At 43.4% G+C, this 18,026-nt stretch overlaps 1 long non-coding RNA gene across 2 annotated transcripts; it reads left to right on the top strand.

Moving 5' to 3' along the window:
- The first annotated feature begins 2,908 nt into the window (after positions 1-2,908).
- LOC117802196 lies at positions 2,909-7,944 on the top strand. 2 transcript variants are annotated; one of them, XR_004625252.1, is made up of 4 exons: positions 2,909-3,238; positions 6,531-6,720; positions 6,924-7,193; positions 7,754-7,944. It is a non-coding gene; the product is annotated as an uncharacterized LOC117802196 (long non-coding RNA). The 2 variants fall into 2 exon arrangements; XR_004625251.1 differs by having other exon boundaries at positions 6,924-7,944.
- The last annotated feature ends 10,082 nt before the right edge of the window (positions 7,945-18,026 follow it).

The raw sequence follows: 18,026 nt of genomic DNA, 5'->3' as shown, positions 1-18,026 counted from the left end.
TTTCCAGCTAAGTTTTCACGATAATTCTGTTTCTTCGCAAGGGAAGTAACACAGGTCCTCTGTGAATTCTGCGCACAGACCCACAGGAACCGCGGACTGGGACAAGGATTCCCGGGCCAGCCCAAAGCCGTTAGGGTTGGATGAAAGGGGGTCTATAAGCCTTAGGGGGTGTCCAGGATCGTGGGGGGTTAGAGACTTAAATCTTAGACTTGAAGACATTGAAATTCTTTATCAAATACGTCTTTTCATAGATGGGGGCGGGGCACTCCTCACTTCTCCAAAGGCGAGAAATTGGGCAGTTTTTAAAAAGGTCCTAGGTTCCCCTCTGGGTTGTGCAAGGCAGGGGGTCTGACCCTCAAGAATAGGGATAATGAGGGAAGAAGGGAGACCCCCTAAGCCTGCAAAAAAAAAAAAATCCTCAATAGACTTGGTAGCTATAGACATTGAGATTATGTTGTCAAAGAAAACAAGCATTTATTTATTTATTTTTATATGCTCCAGTAAAGGGATGAATTTCAGCACATGAAAATTCTAGGTTATATCCAGTAACAATATCTAACACATGTTATGCTGTAGAAGGACACTCTATAGCTGGGAATTCAAAGATCTGGATGGAAGTAAAACAGCTGACTTTAATGTGATACGCTTTAATCAGATGAGCTATGCATTTGAAGTTCAGCAAAATAGATGGCAAAATTTTAAATAGAAATAGAAGAAAAGTACTGGGGCATATAAATTATTACGCCGTTTTTTGTTGTTGATAAGAACACCTCTTCTCATCCCCCGTAAAGTGGGTCTTACATATTCTGTTCTCAAGTTTGCTTTACTTCTTTAAGGTTTGTTACTTCATATTTCAGCCTTTGGTTGCAAGCAGCTGCAATTTTTTCTTAAGAGAAAAAGCTGAATAAACTTACTACTCATGTATGTAATGTAATTATAAACTTATATTTAGGGACAAAGGAAGTGTTACAACTTACCAGAAATTCCCATTCAAATATACAGCGACATGAAAATATGTATGAAAGATGTCTGCCTTCGATTGTGATCAAGAAGTTGTACAACTTAAGTTCAGTGATGAATAAAAAATGAGGCATCTGTTAGACTAAGGATAACTCCATGGTTTTATTGAACAACATTTGTTCAACATTTGGAAATTGTGTCTACTACTGATCATGTCCTCTGGGAATTAGCAGCCTAATAAGATTAGTGATGGATGAATTAGCAGCCATAGAAAACTACTTTAGACCTGCCATCCCTCACTGTGACTTAGGGTATAGGAATTGTAAGAAGTTATTGAAAGTGTTTGAACAACTAAAGCACTTTTATCATACTAATATACTTTGGTAACAAAATAACAAAACAAAATAGGAGCATGCCACTTTGCTCTGATTCTCTGTGCAATGAGATCCCCTCCTTTGCCCCGCCCCGCCCCCACAGGCATCTGAAATTCAGTAAAGTGTGCTTTACCACCAGGAAAATAGCAGTGGAGAGTCTCGATTACCAGGTCACGGGACTTCCCTTCACTATAAACTGATGTCCTGATTTATAAAACAGCTCTGATTCAGTTCTCTAATCACACTAATATGACCACTCAGGTTGAATCAACCAAAACACATCTCCCTATGTGCAAATCTGATGTCCAGATCTCAAGTCAGAGAAACAAGTAACCCGTCTCCAGATCCCAGTAACTTGTGTTGACAAAAAGTATCCAAAACTTAAAAACAAGGGAAAACTATTTCTTCGTGTCCTTCCCATCCTTCCCATCCTTCCAAGCTGTATTAGAAAATTATCTAGGTTCATTTGTGGGTCATTTGATGCTCTAAGGCAATGCTCTGCAATAAAATAGAACATGAGTCATGTGTAATTTTAAGTTTTCTAGTAGTTGCATTGACAAAAGTAAAAAGAAACAGGTGAATTTAATTTTAATATATTCTACTTCTCTCAATCTATCCCAATTATGACCATTTCAACATGTAATCAATATTTTTAAAAATAAGATAGTTTATATTCCTTTTTTTTTTTTTTCACATGGCAAGTCTGCAAATCTAGTGTATTTTACGTTCGTGGAACATTCCATTTCAGACTAGCCGCCTTACAGGTGCTCATTGGCTACATGGGATTACTAGTTACCATTCTGGATGGCCTGGCTTTCTAGAAGGTAACTGACTTCATATTTACTCTTTGATTAGGTCCAGAATATGTAAAATTAGGCATTCACTTGTAGAAGATTGATACACTAATAAGGGTTTTGTCCAGTCGAGAGGCAAATGAACTCTCTCTAGTAGAAAAGATAACCCTAAAAGTGATGATTGCATTGCCTCATAGAACATTAACCAGTTTCGTACCTTCCAGCATTCTTTCTTTTCCTGACTGAACACGTTATTTCATTCTCCTATACCCTGCCTTGACCTAACTTTGTCATCCTGCGTACTCCCTCATTAATGACTTACATCATTCTTTGCCCCATGCATGAGCCTGCTGTAAGCAGTATTTGTGGGACACGTGTGTTTTTAACTTCTTGAAGATTATACTTTGACACCTCGTTAGTTGGTTTGTTCCAAGTGCTCCACATCGGAATCTTTAGAAACCATTCTAGAAATCAGAAGACATAATACTTTTGGGCTATCGACTTTAAAGTAACCTTAGATCTGGTAGGTGTGTCATGGAGTCTCAGGCTTTGAAATAAGATTGAACAAGGCTGTGAGCAACAGAAAGCCTAATAAAATTAGCTTCAAGGGAAAATTCAGGTCAAGGTTGTGGTCTTCCCATTCAAGACTGGTGACTACAAGGTAGCCAACAATAAACTTAGAACACAAATATTGCAATGTGATAAATTGTGTATTCTTGCATTTACACACATTCTGAATATTATGGATTGGCTAATTGTCTTTCATGTTCTTCAGGTCTGGAAAGCTGGTAAACAAAATTAAATATGAGGAGCCGAATGTCAAGTCCAAAAGACTGTAATGGCAGCTGGACAGAGAGCGTGGGGGAGAGAGACTTGAACAGCAAGAAATACACAAGGACAGTGAGAGGAGTTGCTGGAGCAGGTGTATGGATCCTCTTTACCATGACAGAAGAGGGTTCTGTCTGCTTCTGAAGGTAGCTAACCTGATATTCGTGAACCTTGTTACAGGCCCCAACTCGGAGATTAAAACTTGCTTCTTCCTGACTCACCAATGGATGAGGCCAATAATAGCAGCCACTCCCCTGGCCTGCCGGCTCAAGAGTATAAATGGTCAGTGCTTTGTTCCGCTGTGAGGTTGATGATAGAGGGCAGCCTGAAAAAAAATATGCAGGAAAGAGTTTCAGGAGATCCGCAGCCTAAAGAAGTTTGTAGGCTCTCCAGTCTGTTTGCTTTTTTCAGCCCCACAAACCATTCCGACGAACAATCCTGTCTCTGCAGGCAAATGGCCAACATTTAGGTCATCAGACCTGAGCCAAAATGTTTCCCGCACCAGCGTGTGGGCACCTTAAGGGCTGAGACTACTGTTTCTGTATGTTTATTCCCTGACACATCCTTAAAAGACATTGGGGAAGCAGACAGAGAACATAATGGTAAAGCACAGAATAATAAATACACAGAGAGTATCACCAAGGGAACAAGCCCTAACATTTAGGAATTGCTCCTACGACCACGTAAGTGACGCAGGAAATGAGGTCATCCATAGCCCCCTTACTCTGAAAGCTTGTTTTCAAATGACTTTAAACTGTTTTGAAAGTCAAATCTCCCCTCAAAAGGAAAGGATTTCTCAATAGTGAGAATATATACATTGTTACAGCTTCCCAGTCTACGCCCATAATAAAGGTGATTATAAGCACGAGATGCAGATATATTTTAGGCAGTAGCCTGAATAAACATAGTAATGAGCATAGAGCCTTACATAGTGACTATTTTGGAGGAAACGTGGACACACAGGTTTTGATAGATTTGTTAGGATGTATTACTGCTTTTTTATTCCTAGCCCATCACGATGCCACACGTGAGCTCTGCACACGCAAGGCTCTTGTCAAGCAGAAGACTCAAAAGAGATCATAGAAACAAAGATCAGCCCAGCAAGTGCCTCCTCTCAAGGAATGATAACTGGTGTGACTGACACAGACAGCGTCATTATCGTACGATGCGATATGTCTGATCGGAAAGACCCAAACCACAGAGAGAACAGAAGAATAAGAAATTAAAATATTCATGCGCTGGTTACACCTTTGCCTCCCAGTCCTTACCAATCCGGTTGGGAAAATAAGACATCAGAGTTCAGCCTAGAGCAGTGGTTCCCAAACTTCTAGATTTCGGGACCCCTTCACACTCCTAAAAGTCAGTAGGTGCCCCCAGATTTCATTAATGAAGGTTACACATATAGTCATATGAACTACTTTAGAAATAAAAACTGAGTGTTAAATTAATTTAATAATGTGTATCTATATTTATTGGAAGCATTTATTAAGTATAAAATTAATTACGTTTATAATGATGTATAATTAACATATAACAGATATCACATATTCATTTGTTACATATTATGATTTGTATGTATAACGCATGCTACAGAATACCATATATAATATTATAGTACATTATATTTTATGTATTTTATTGCATATATAAATGATGGAAGGTCACCTCAAAAAGCTTCCACATTCCCTAGCCAGTTGGAAATCCTGGCAGCCCCAGGCTAACCCGAAACTTGTTGGGCTGGCATCAGGTAGAGAACAAGCTGAGCTCATGGTGCAAAAGGCTGGGAAGATAGCGGTGCTGGAGAAAGCACATTGTTTCCAATCCCAATTCCTGCACGCAGCAGGGTGACCCTGCTAAGTCCTCAAACTTTCCACTTACATTTCCTCCTTTGGGACAGGGGAATAGCACCTCCGCCCCAGGCATATAGTGAGGATTAAATTAGATCCCATACATACAGTTCCTGAGACGGGGCTGAACACACCGTTGCCTCTTATTTGAGGTTTCTTTCCATGAGCTCCAGCCACCATGGGATTGTGCTGTTTTGGAGTGACCCTGAGAAAGTTGGTACTCTCCTTAATTTGGAGAGGGTGAGAAGAGACCATCCAACAAGCTTGTTCACTCTTTCCAATGATGTGTGCTGCTGCTGGAAGCCTCTGAAAGGTAACATGGCTGCTAGGTGCTAACCCAAGGAAGACTTTAAGAAGAGACCTTAACAGGAGATGGAACTGGACCATTGGAGAAGGAACATGAGTGTGAGTGTGTGCATGTGCCTGTAAGTGTGTGTGTGTGTGTGTGTGTGTTGGTGTGTGGTAGGTGAGCATATAACCCAGGACCATCACTGTCACTCAGAATCTACCCCCGCATTGCTGTTCTTGGAGCTCACTCCTTGCCTAAAACTTGGGAAGAGGTGGTGATGACACTCATAGTCACCCCATCCCCACCTTCTGCATCTCAGGTCTGTGCACACTTTCCATGGCAGGCAGGTATGGCTAGGAACTCCATCACCCTGCATTTTTTACTAAACTCACCTAAACCTGCTGGAGTTAAACAGAAATCCTTGTTGGGACCAAATTCTTATTACATTAGCCTACCTACAGATTTGTAGCTATGCTTCAGTTAGTACATAGATTTCTTATACTTTTCATGGTTAATAGTAGTGGCGTTTATATTTCCTCTTAATTTTATAAAATAATCCAAGAAAAATGCAGAGATGGCATAGTATATTTATCAAACTGACTGTCTCAGAGGCTGGAATGCCTGGGTTCAAGTTCAACTTTACCATTGGACAAGTTAATTTCTCTATGTTTCAGTCTTCTCACCTACAAATGTCAGTAATACTTCCTGTTTCATAGGTTGTTATGTGAGTTAATGAGTTAATATTTATATAGCTCTTAGAATAGTACCTGCTATATTATAAGTACAAAATGTATACATACATATTAAAGAAAAATTATTGTTACAAGCACACATATATTACTATAACCACAACACAGGACAATCCTGCAACTGTTGGTTTAACAGTGTCAATAATATTAATAAAGATAACAGGTAACTGCACACGGTACGGACCAGGCATTATATGCACTGTTTTCATTCCCTCTTCACCACTGTCCTCTACTGCCTCACATTCATTATCATTTCATCAGTAAGAAAACGGAGATTGAGAATTCAGATTTCTCCCGGCACAGCCTTGAAGACAGTAAAATCCACGTCCCTAACACTCGCGCACACACAAACACCAATCGAACTACAGTCGAAGATAAGACTTGTTTTTAATCTATAAAGTGCTATAAATTAAAATACACCACAGCTATTGCTAGGTAGAAGGCCTTTCCACACACGGCTCAAGGACATCCTATTTGGACCTCACACCTCCCTGGCCGAAGCCATTTACGATACATCTGCTGTTTGACCTGACTGACACTAGGTGGCGCTCCGAACCAACCAAAGCTTATTTTAGAGGCAGGTGTGTTCCTATTTCTCCAGGCCTTTCTGTAATTATTAACGTCTCGTTATACACTTAACAGTTTCCTGTCCTTTTTGGTGAACAGAAATTACTATCCCCATTTGACAGGGGCCGCTGGGAAGCTCTAACGCTGCAGGACGTCCATGGGCAGGAAAGAACGTGAGAGGAACAAACCGAGTGACTTGGACTCATGTCTACGTGGTGCAGAGAAATCTGGATCATTCATTCATTCATTCCATGAAGACTCATCAGCACCTTCGAGAAGCCCTGCACTCTGCTGGGTTTTGGGAATAAGAAAGTAAGGAGGACAGGCTCTCCCCTGTTGGTGGAAAGGTTTGGAGGAGGGGACACTAGGAAAAAGGAGGTCACAGTGGTTGCTCAGAAGACGTCAGAGGGGCCCTGAAAGAGGGGAGTGGTCAATTTTCCCCGGGGAGAAGGTTAGGCCTCGAATCTTATAAGAGCAACTTTTAAAATACTCAATTCTTCTTTTCGTTCTCAAAGTGCAACGACCACAGAAAGAAGGAGGAAGCTCTCGCGCAGAGATGGACACCGGAATCGGCTCTTCTGCTTAGTGGGAGCAGAATTCCGAGATTTCTGGCTAAGTGTATCAGTTACGACCATGGCGACGGTCCTAATGAGAGTAATAGTAAATGTATTAAGCGGTGCGTATTGAAAGGGCTAGTGACTTCGCAATGTGCGGAAAATCAACTCAGCGCCTTGACTGGAACACGCACCCTCAGACAAAGCCCCCGAAGGACACTGCGCTGAAGTGTAGGTTTCTTTCAGTCCGACGGAAGAGGCCCTTGAGAGGCAGAACGCCCGGTTGCTAACTAGTAACTTTAAAGAGTTTTAGATAAACATTGCCTTTAAAGAGTTTTAGATAAAGCATTGCCTGTTTTTAACCTTTGAGGTGTCCAGGGCTAGTCGAATTGTTGAAGGACGACGGAGTAATTCACAGGTTGGTTTTGGCCTCAACTCTTTCCTGCCCAAGGGAATTTACGAGAAGGGATGCTGGTGCACGACTGGTCACTAGATGGCGCTCCAGATCAAACCACCCTGGGCTGGACGGCTGCCTCTCCGGCGGCCTGCCTGGCACAGTCCTCAGTCATTAACCTTGGGTTGACATTGTACTGCCCAGATTTCAAACCTCATTCACACACAGTCTTGACAGACAGAAATGATTCTTACTTACAAGTGACGCTGACAGTATTGAGAATGGTCGAGTAGGGAGGCCAGCTGCCAGGACCTTTGGGGTCAGCCCTCCTCATAAAGAGATTCATTGTCGTGGACCAGAGACCCGCGCTGTTTGATCCTCTCTCTTCCCCCAACAGTTACTACGGAGAAGAAATACAGATGACTAGCTTCGCCCTGCCTACAGCTTAAAGAAGAAAACGCGTAGGAAGAGAATGGACGGGGGTGCAGAGCGGGGATCCAGGGAGGAATGGGCCTAGAAACAATCTCGGAGAAGCCACGTCAACTGTGTCTTACATGTGAGCAGCAAAATAAGCATAAGAACCCCGAAGACCTGGAGAGACTGCATATGCTCTTTTAAAAATTATTATTATTTTTTAATTTTTTATTTATTTATTCTACAGAGATAGAGACAGCCAGAGAGAGGGAACAAATGCAGGGGGAGTGGGAGAGGAAGAAGCAGGCTCACAACGGAGGAGCCTGATGTGGGGCTCGATCCCATAATGCCGGGATCACGCCCTGAGCAGAAGGCAGGCGCTTAACTGCTGTGCCACCCAGGCACCCCAAAAATTATTATTATTTTAATAGTGAGAAAAACCACAGTATAGGCAATGTGTAAGAGGGTAGTGACCTGTTTGTTACCTGGTAGGAAATGACATCTTTAGGTCAGCAATGTCATTGACAATATTATTATTATCATATAGTATCATATAATAATATTATTTTAGAATATACAATAATATATGGAATTTATTATATAGTTATATTATATTAGAATATATAATAGTATATTATGTAATATATGTTTTAGAATATATCATCATCGTCATCTTGGCTTAACCTTGATTATATACCAGACATTGTAATAAGGGCTTCATTTATCAATTTTTGCTTTTTAAAAATTTAATTCTAAATACCATTTTATTAAACAGCTGTTGTTATCACCTCTTTACAAATGAGAAAATTGAGACCTAGAGAGTTTAAGTGGCTTCGCAATATAACTTTGCCTGGCGTACTGATTACAGTTCATGTGCCCTTAAAGCACACGCAAATGCTCGTCAAGAATGATACGTGATAGGGAAGTTTACAAAAACTTGGGTTGTACCAAAGTGAACAAGTGTTGGTTCTGTTGCTTTTCTCATCAGTCATGAAAAAAATGTATGGACAGTTTCTGTTGGAAGATATTAAATATCAAGGACGTTTCCTCCCTCAAAGTTTCTAGGGCTGCCAAAGGAGCCCGAAGATAACAATTAACAGGACTGGTCACTGCAGTGACCTCCAACTCTTCGCAGCTGAACTAGACCTTTACACCATGATCTGTCGTTAGGTCTGATGACACGCTAAACCAAAATGTATTGCATACAGTTCATTCCTAAGCTGCTGGGTAATTATTACCTTCTACTGGTGTCTACATCTGTTAACAGCTGTAAGAGATCATTCACGTAAAGAATCGATTGGTGATCAGAAATTATTACCCACATTGAACATCAGATGAGCAGATTGGCTGGAGAAAGTCCATACAGTAGTACGATAAAAATACCAGTAAACAGTACAGTAAACGGCCACGACTAAGCAACCAGGTCTTTGGACTCAGAGTTAGATAACATTTGCACTAAGAAATGGAATTGTCATTCCAGTTATGGACCTTTACACCTTCACCTCTTTCTCCTACTGGTTTGAGATCCAACAGAACTCCAGGGCACTGCTATTTGGCTAGTGAATGTCATGGGCATATCTTTTCAATCTGACTATAAACTCCTTGAGAGAGGGCAAGATATTTTTGAAAATGAAATGAGGTCATATATACAGAAGGTCCACACATGGTTCTTAGCAAATAGAGTTCATCCTACCACTATTACATTGCATTATTTTTTTAAATATTTTATTTATTTATTTGACAGAGAGAGAACACGAGAGAGAGGGAGAAGCAGACTTACCACTGAGCAGGAAGCCTCATGCAGGGCTCGATCCCAGGACCCCAGTATCGAGACCTGAGCCGCAGGCAGACACTTAACTGACTGAGCCACCCAGGCGCCCCACATTGCATTATTTTTTATTTAAAGGAACCAACTTGTGTTAACCAGGGTGTTGGACACAGGTCAGTCTCTGCTCCTCCTCCAAACCCCACCCTTATACGGTAAAGGATTTTGCAAAGAAGGCATAAACCCTCAAAGATGAAGAGAATGCGAGACGAAACAACCCATGAGAGAGGTCAACGGAATTTTGCAAGCTGGAGAGCAGATGGATGAACGCCTTGCCAGACCAGAGAAATCCGTGTTCAACACCTGCAAGGGGACAAGACCAGTAAGAAACAAATAAATTCCCCACCATAGAAGCCTAGAGAGATGTAAGTCTTTGAGACATCAGGTATCTCTGAGGTCAAGGTTGTGAGCGGGACTGGAAAAGGTAGATTGGTTAGAAACCTGTGGAAGAGGCACTCTGCTGCCCAGATTACATCCCCACGCTAACAGCCAGGCAACTTCTGGAGCCCAGCTCAGCAGCAGACTGAGGGTTTTCCTTGGGTGATGCTCAATCAGAGGGACTTTCAGGCACAGCTGACTACAAGGACGCAGCACCAAACTGAAAATAGGGTTTTGAAAGAGAATCTGCATCTCAAGTTGTCCCAGCTCCTTCCCGTTTTGTCTCCTAGAACACAGATACCCAGGCTTGTGTTTCCTACAATTTCTTACTTCAACCAGTTTTTTTTACTGAGCGTCTACTGTGTGTAAAGCACTGAGCCAGGTACTATAAATGTTTTAGCTTATGTTAGTTTGTTGCCATAGCGAAGTACGGCAGACTGGGTGGCTTGGCCAACAGAAATGTATTGTCCCACATTCTGGAGCCCAGATAGCTAGAACCGGGGTGTTGAGAGGGTTGGTTCTTTCTGAGGGCTGAGAAAGAGACTCCGCCGCGGGTCTCTCTTCTGGCAGCCTCAGGCATTCCTAGACTTGTAGACGACCGTCTTTGTCCCTCTATGCATGGATGTCTCTGTCCAAATTTCCCCTGTTTTGTAGGGACACCAGTCATATTGGTTTAGGGCCCACCCTAATGACCTCATTTTAACCTGATGACCGCCAGGAAGACCCTATCTCCGAATAAGGTCGCGTTCAGAGGTGCTAGGAATTAGGATTCAAACATAGCTTTTTTTTGACTGGGCACAATTCAACCCATAATGATAACTGTACATATGAATCAAACAAAGGCTTGCATAGATCTTATGTTCCAGTGGAAGAGACACTGAGAGTAAGCTCGGCTATCTTGGCCTTAGCCATGGAGTGAATGGCAGAGACATTTCCTGAGATGGGAAATGCAAATTTGATTGACAGAGAAGAAATTAAGATTCTAGGGGTTTTTTTTCAGCCACTCTGCCAATTTCTGTTTTTAATTTAGGTATTTAGACCATTTACGTTTAAGACAATTTTTGATGCGTGAGGGTTTAGGTCTGCCACATTATTATTTGTTTTATGTGTTTTTCCTGTTTTTTTCCCCCTCGTCTTTCTGTAGGTTATTTGAACAGGTTTTTAAAAAATAATCCCATCTTAATTTATTTATAATATTTTTGAGTGTATTCTTTGTACAGTTTTGTCAGTGGTTACTCTTAGGTCTTACAATGTATGCGATCTTTCACAGTCTACTGGGATCAGGTTTTACCACCTCAAGTGAATCAGGGACCCTTCATTTTTATCCCTTCTATTTAAAAACATTGTCTTGAGTATTAAACTATGTTATAATTTTTGTATCAATCACCAACTATGATTTAGAAAACTCAGGAGAAAGGCAATCTAATGTTTGCCTATGTGTTTACCCATATTTCTGGCCTTGCCATTGTAAATTCTTCCTTCCTGGTACTCTAAGATGCCTTCTTTTATCATTTCTTTTCTGTTCCAAGAACTTTCTCTAGTCATTCTTTAAAGATAGGTCTGTCAGCAAAAAATTCTTTCAGGTTTCCTGCATCTGAGAATGTCTTTATCTCCCCTTCATTTGTGAAGGCAGTTTTACTTAAAGGATATAGAACTTGCAATTAACAGTTCCTTCCTTTCACTGCCCCAAAAGCATGCGCCCTTTCCTTCTGGCACCCGTTCCTTCAGAGGAACAACCCACTTTCCTCTGAGTTGTCGTCCCCACATCGCTTGTTTCTTTCTGGACGCTTTTAAGATTTTTCAATCTGTCTTTAGTCTCTGGAATTGGAATCACAAAGTGATTGGCATGAGTCCCTTTGGTTATATTTTACTTGGGGTTCACTCAGTTTATATCTTTTCACCAAAGTTTGAAATTTTTGGACATTTATTCAAATAGTCTGTCAGCCCCACACTCTTCCTCTTGTCCTGGGAGCTGATGTTAGGAATGTTAGGTCATGGGCATAGAACCACTCAAAGTGGCAAAAGTAAACACGCTCATTAACAAACCCGAAGGCGCAGTCTCACTAGGGCGTATAAAAATAAAAGCAAGAGCATATGAACTTAAAGCGATGCTTAAGCAGTGTCTCGATGTTTTATCTTACTTAGAAATGTATTTACGTGGGGGCACCTGGGTGGCTCAGTCGGTTAAGTGCCTTTGGCTCAGGCTCAGGTCGTGATCTCAGGGTCCTGGGATGAAGTCCCACCCTGGGCTCCCTGCTCAGCCGGGAGTCTGCTTCTCCCTCTGGTCCCCCTGCTTATGCACTCTCTCTCTCTCTTTCTTTTTTTTTTTTTTTAGTTAAAAAAATTATTTATTTGAAAGAGAGAGAGAGCGTAAACAGGAGGGGGGGTGGGAACAGGGGCGGAGGGAGGAAGAAGCAGACTCCATGCTGAACAGGGAGCCCGATAGACACTGGGCTCGATGCCAGGACCCCGAGATCGTGACCTGAGCAGAAGGTGGATGCCTAACCGACTGAGCCACCCAAGCGTCCCCCTCTCTTTTTCTCACACAAGCTCACACACTCTCTTACTCTCTAAAATAAATAAATAAAAGCTTCCAAAAAAAGAAATGTATCGAAGTGTGTATCTAATGATCGTCCATCAGTTAACTCAACTGAGCACCAGTGCAAGGTTCTGAGTTAACAAAAGATCCACTCTGAGCGTATGGGGGGAAGCAGTCGCTTCTTCCTTTTGCACACCTGCTAAAGAGTTTTGAGTTGTCCCCCGTCCTAGTTTTCCATGACCCCTGTTGAATGTGAGTGTGTTTTTTTTTTAAGACTATGTGGTTTTTCAGGAGAGTCTATACTGGGTTATGGTAGAAGCGACTGTGTAGCCCTGTGCCGGTTACTCCGCAAAGCATTAGGGTTATTGAGAAGGAAAGAGACGGTGTCAGGCGGTGACAAATCTAGTAGGGAGGCAATATATCAATATATATGCGTGAGTTCATGCAGTGTATTCCCTCGCTGTTCCCAGGGGCCCCACGAATACAGAGAGCCAGGAAGTCTTCCCCGGTGGGTTTCTGTTGGCTTCACAGTCTGATCTTGGATATTCATTCACTTGCTCATTTATTTACTCAATCTTTACATATTTATGGAGTACTGACCCTAGGCAACAGTGCTGAACAACATAGAGCAAGGCCTCTGCGCTCACTGCGTAGCAGGAGCTCAAAGGAAAGGAATGAACACTCTTGGCCTGGAAAGGACCATCCCTATGGACAGAGCTCGAAGGGGTGGGGGGTGGGGGGGCAACCAGGTGGAAGGGCGCCTAGACAGGCCCAAGACGCGTTTGCTTGTGTGAAAGTGTAGATGAAGGCAGGAAAACAAGCTTTCCTAACAAATCTTGGCATTCCTAGGAATTCATCCTGGCTTTAGACCACCTGCTTCAGAGGAAGACAAAGAAACTATCAGGAACCAGGTGGAATAATACACAGCTTCTGTTGAACTTGGCCTGGTTCTTCTATGATTCTATTGAAGTCCTTAAGGCAAAAAATTATTCATTTCTGTGAGTTCACAGAGATAGTGACCTCTGTGAACTTGGGCAAGACCCTCAACTCCCCATTTGCAAATAGGGGTAGTATACATATTAAAGACTTTATTTATTTATTTATTTGATAGAGAGAGCGGGGGAGGGGCAGAGAGAGAGGGACAAGGGGACTCTGCACTGAGCATGGAGCCTGACACAGGGCTTAATATCACGACCCTGAGGTCATGACCTGAACTGAAATCAAGAGTTGGACGCCTAACCGACTGAGCCACCCGGGCGCCCCAGGATAATATATTTTTAAGAAGATGTTGAGATTAAGTTTCTCCTATATAAAGAGCCTAGCATGATGCTAGTACAGGGCTAGCATTCTGCAAATTGCATTTCCCTTTCCTTTTCTCTCCTTGGGTAATAAGCAGGACTTGGACAATTTGAAATGACTGTTCTGGGGGGTTAATTCCGAAATGAAAGTGTCGGCAGGCTTGGCTCCTTCTGAGCAAGGCAAAGGAAAAATCTGTTCCAGGTCCCCCTCCTGGCGTCTAGCTTGCACTCGGGTACCTGCTGTGTCTTCACAGCCCCCCTCTGTGAACTTCTCTGGGTCAAAATCAGTCCTATTGGATTAAGTCCCATCCCAATGGCCTTACCTTAGTTTGATCATTTGCAAAAACTCTATTTTCAAATAAGGTCACATTTATAGGTACTGGGAGTTAAGACTGCAACCATTTTAGTGGGGGGCACATTTCAACCCACAGCACCTGCCCATCCACAGGGGTTTCCAGAGCCGTGAGGGGCTGAGTCCAGCCTACAGCGGTTGGTCTCGTGGCGTGAGCCAATATCTCAGAAGGGAGGGCCCGGAGCCCGTTCTTCCTCCCACCCCGGCTCCTCAGAACCACCTTCAAAGTATGTGACCGGCTGGGGGAGCTCTTGGCAGGAAGCCGCGGTGCCCAGCCATGTGTGGCTACCACGCCGATACCGGTCCTCTCTAAGGGGTCACGGAGGCCTGCACTCAGACCACGGGGGTGCCAGCCCAGCAAGAACGGAACCTGTCAACTCTGGGTAATTGTCCCTTGGAGAGAAAAAGCCACCTACCCCTGCCACGCTGAACACTGAGGCCTGAACGGAGCCACCATTAGCACGTGCAGGAAGCAGCGAGGCTGTCAGGGTTGGTAGGCCAGGGTGGGTCTGGCATCGTTACCAAAGCGGGTGGTTGGGACAGAGGACCCAGACTCTCACACCCTGGGGAGGGCCGGAGAGAAGCCAGGAGTTCGGTCCTGTGGAGCCTCAAACAGAGCCTTGGCCGGACTCCAGGAACAGCACGGCGCGGATGCCCGTGTCAGTAGGCATTCAGGCCGTGGCCGGCACTGGAGTTCTCTGGGAAGAGCTAATCTGATCAGGCAGGAAAGCTAAGATGCAGCACAGCGCGGCTCGCTGTCAATCTCTTCTGCGTGGTCAGCGGCCAGAGCCCCAGACCAGACGGCGTGTACTGTCTCCGGCATCCCTTCATGGCAGACGGCGTGTACTGTCTCCGGCATCCCTTCATGGAGGGAGTGCTCATCCGTGGCTGTTTGCTGTCGAGCAGGTGGGGTGGGGAAGGCCCTCAATCCTGCAGGCCCCCCCATTTCTGCCAGAGAACACACGCTCAAGGAGTGTGTGCGCGTGTGCTTACTCCGTGTACCCCTCCTGCCACCACATCCCACTCCTATCCCACCGTGGCAGACTGCCTTTCTAATGACTTCAATGGGTATTTTTGGTTGAAAATGTCTTTCAGAAGGAGAATGTCCTTGTTTTGTATTGCATGCATTTTTAATTTACTAAACTAATGTCTTTGGTTTTTTACAATGCCCTGTGGCGCAGTTGTCCCATTTTACCCATTTTCCTCTCTCAGGGAAGGTTATACCCTGTGTACCTGCCCCTTCTGGTCGCCCGCAGACACGGCCCTTGATGGGATACATTTGAGACAATCTTTACGAAGAGTGCCGGGAATGGAGTTGAAGCCCCAGTCTGCACTCCCATACCCACACAAACACTGGGCAGTGTTCAACTTTCTAATGTGTTAACGCCCTAAGAGACAAAATGATACACCCCCTTCGTTAGCTTTTTTTACCAAGTGCTTTGGATTTTTCTGTATGTAAGTTTCTTGTTCATTTTTTTCTCTTGTTTCTGTTTTGGGCTTTTTGATTTAGAGGAGTTCCTTTTACTCCTAAAGAATTACTAACCCTTCTGTCTGTTTCCAACATCGTATATAACTTTCTGCCATTCTGTCCGCTGCTTATCAACTTAATCCACAGTATCCTTCACTGAACAAGAATCTTTAATTTTGATATATGCACTTTCAGGAACATAGGTCAATTAAATAGAACCGAGAGTCCAGAAATAAATCTTCACATATACAGTCAATTGATTTTTGACAAGGGCGCCAAAATTCAGTAAAAAAAGAATAGTCTTTTCAACAAATGGTCCTGGGACCACCAAATATCCACACTGGGAGATGATGGAAAACATATGTTGGACTCCCCCTCAGCTCCTGACACAGGGCCCCTGAAATCCTTGTAACTCCCTGGGTAATAGAAGTGTCTTTCATTCTAATGAGGCCACTCTGGGTGGATTCCTGGCGGCTCCTGGATGAGGGTCATAGGAAGCACCAAGCCAAGCAGGAATAGAAGCTTGGAATGCTCAACCTCACCCCCCTCCCCTACCATCCTCCAGAGGGAGGAGAGGGGCTGGAAATGGAGTTAATAATTGATCATGTCTATGTGAAAAGCCTCCATAAAATCCCAACAGAATGGGTTTCTGGGAGTTTCCGGGCTGGGGAACACAGCCACACCAAGAGCGTGACGCACCCCAGCTCCACACGGACAGACGCTCCTGCACTCAGGGCCCTCCCACACCTTGTCTTACATCTCTCTCCACCTGCTGTTCATCTGTGTCCTTTACAATATCATTTCATAAACAGGCAAATCTACGTGTTTCCCTGAGTTCCTCGAGCTGTGTGTTCTAGCCAACTAATTGAACTTGAGGAGAGGGTCACTGGAACTTCTGACTCATAGCCCATTGGTCAGAAGCACAAGTGACAATCTGGCCTTGAGACTGGTATCTGAAGGGTGGGGGCAGTTTCATGGGGCTGGGCCCTTACCTGTGGGATCTGACACCACCTCCAGGTAGAGCGGGTCAGAATTGAGTTAAATCTTAGGACACCCAACCGATGCTGTAGAGAATTGCTTATTGTTGTGGGAAACCCCACCCATTTGCTGACTAGAAGAGTCAAAAGTCAAGTGTTTTGTGTGAGTAGTAAAGGAGACACACAGGGTAGAAAACACAGTGCAGAACTGTTTTTTTCCCCTACACACAAAGGAAAAGCTGAGATTTTACCTTTACACGCATGAAAAAGAATGAACTCATACCATATCCAACAATTAACTCAAAATGGATCAAAGACATAAATGTAAGAACTAAAAGTACAAATACTTACAAGGAACCATAGGTATAAATCTTCGTGACCTTGGATTTGACACTGATCTCTAAGTTATGACACTAAGTAACTAAAGAAAAAATAGAAAAAATGCTCTTCACCAACATTTTTTTAAAGATTTTATTTATTTATATGACAGAGAGAGAGACAGCCAGTGAGAGAGGGAACACAAGCAGGGTGAGTGGGAGAAGCAGGCTCTCATTGATTGATGTCTATGTGACTATATGCTGAAATAAATATTGTACACAAGATATTATTCATAGAATAAAATGTCAGAGACGCACAAGATAAAACGCAGGATTATTCCCTGTGGCATAGGAGGTCTTGGGAGTAAAATGAGAACTGAGGCTGTCTATACCAGAGCACAAGCACAATCATTTCTCCAAATTTTTTTTAAAAGATTTTATTTATTTATATGACAGAGAAAGAGACAGCCAGTGAGAGAGGGAACACAAGCAGGGGGAGTGAGAGAAGCAGGCTCCCAGTGGAGGAGCCTGATGTGGGGCTCGATCCCAGGATTGTGGGATCACGCCCTGAGCCGAAGGCAGACGCTTAACGACTGAGCCACCCAGGCGCCCCTGCTCTTCACCAACATTAGCAGTATCTGTGCCTCAAGGCACACCATCGAGAAACTAAAGATAACACACTGAATTGGAAATTCCAAATCATATATCTGGTACAGGACTTCTATCTAGAATACATAAAGGACATTTACAACTCAACGAGGAAAAGCAAATAACCCAGATTTTAAAATGGCAAAGGATCTGAATAGACATTTCTCCAAAGAAGGTTTACAGATGGCCGATAATCTGATTTAAAAAAAAAAAAAAAAAAGATGTTCAGGGGCGCCTGGGTGGCGCAGTCATTAAGTGTCTGCCTTTGGCTCAGGGTGTGATCCCGGCGTTCTGGGATCAAGCCCCACATGAGGCTCCTCTGCTGGGAGCCTGCTTCTTCCTCTCCCACTCCCCCTGCTTGTGTTCCCTCTCTCACTGGCTGACTCTCTGTCAAATAAATAAATAAATAAAATCTTTAAAAAAAAAAAAAAGATGTTCAATGTCACCAGTTATC

The sequence above is a fragment of the Ailuropoda melanoleuca genome, chromosome 5 (genome assembly GCF_002007445.2).
Source record: "Ailuropoda melanoleuca isolate Jingjing chromosome 5, ASM200744v2, whole genome shotgun sequence".
NCBI lineage: Eukaryota > Metazoa > Chordata > Mammalia > Carnivora > Ursidae > Ailuropoda > Ailuropoda melanoleuca.
This window is presented reverse-complemented; position numbering and strand designations above follow the sequence as displayed.